We start from the raw sequence: 1,196 nt of genomic DNA on the forward strand, positions 1-1,196 counted from the left end.
GTGTCTTTCCTGGATTCTCATTTTAGTTACAAATCAAAGTCTAACTTGAAGTGTGAAGTGACAGATGGTTACTCTGGAAAAGTGCAGCTGTTCACCTTCAGCCCTCAGTCCTCAGGTGAGAAAACAGGTGAGAATATGCTGAGCTGTTCAAGATGACTAAAACCACCAAAACATTTGTTTATTTGATGACTTTTTAAGATGTCATTCTTTCTCATTTAGTGACAGCAGATGGTAAACATGAGGGATTTTCTAAATCAACAGTTTCTTGGGTTGTGTTATTTAATTCATGCAGGTGACGCACAAACAACAACAACAACAACAACAACAACTGAAAACACAAAATCAGATACAGCCACAACAACAACCAATGATCCTTCAACAAAACGACAAGGTAGTAACTCTTTCTCTAGATTCTCTCTGTCTTCCTGTTTCTCTCCCTGTGAATCATTATTAATAAATTATTTCGCGCACTGCTGGAGTATAAGGTACTTCTCTAAAGTCTAAAGCATGAATCAGAGTGATACTCGGCTGCGGGTGGAGATTTTCCGTCTCAGATGTGTTCACACAACATAATATAACAAATTAGATGCTCTTCTCTTAGTTACAGAATTTTAAACAAAACAAAAAGCTGAAGGCAAAAAATATTTTTATTCTCTGTCCAGGTTTGCTGCTTACTGTGTTTTTGGGAGCACTCTTAATAACTATTCTTATTGTTGTTGCTCTCATCAGATGGCAGAAAACTAAAGGTGAGAGCAACCACAGATATTATAAACAAGAAGTTTTGATGAACCTGGATTTTTATTGTTGAAGCTAAAGTCGACTCTCTTTTGTCTCTTCAGGAAAAAAACCCCAGATGGATGAAAACACTGTGAGTTTTACGGCTGAGTAATCAAATGTTTCTACAGTTATGACAGAGCTGAATCAGCTGCTCTCTGACAGAGTCATCCAAATCTAAACAGCCTTCACAGAGCCAGTGTTTGACCACATGGAAGTAGACTCTGTTTGTTTGTTGTTTTCAGGGACGGAGCTTAAACCCTGCAGTGAGTCCAGAAAGCAGTCAGGACACGGTGAGATCTCACACTACACCCAGGACAAAGTTACACTCACTGTTTTTAGATTTGTTGTTCAAAATGTAGCTCTATGAGACACACAGTGACTCTTGAATCTAAGTTCTTTCTGCAAGAGAAGAAGTGGGG

General features: G+C 38.5%; 1 long non-coding RNA gene across 1 annotated transcript; it reads left to right on the forward strand.

The window, feature by feature from the left end:
* Positions 1-671: 671 nt before the first annotated feature.
* LOC123966518 lies at positions 672-1,172 on the forward strand. Its single transcript, XR_006824009.1, has 3 exons — positions 672-746; positions 840-868; positions 1,020-1,172. It is a non-coding gene; the product is annotated as an uncharacterized LOC123966518 (long non-coding RNA).
* Positions 1,173-1,196: the final 24 nt, after the last annotated feature.

This window comes from Micropterus dolomieu, unplaced genomic scaffold, assembly GCF_021292245.1.
Source record: "Micropterus dolomieu isolate WLL.071019.BEF.003 ecotype Adirondacks unplaced genomic scaffold, ASM2129224v1 contig_13599, whole genome shotgun sequence".
NCBI lineage: Eukaryota > Metazoa > Chordata > Actinopteri > Centrarchiformes > Centrarchidae > Micropterus > Micropterus dolomieu.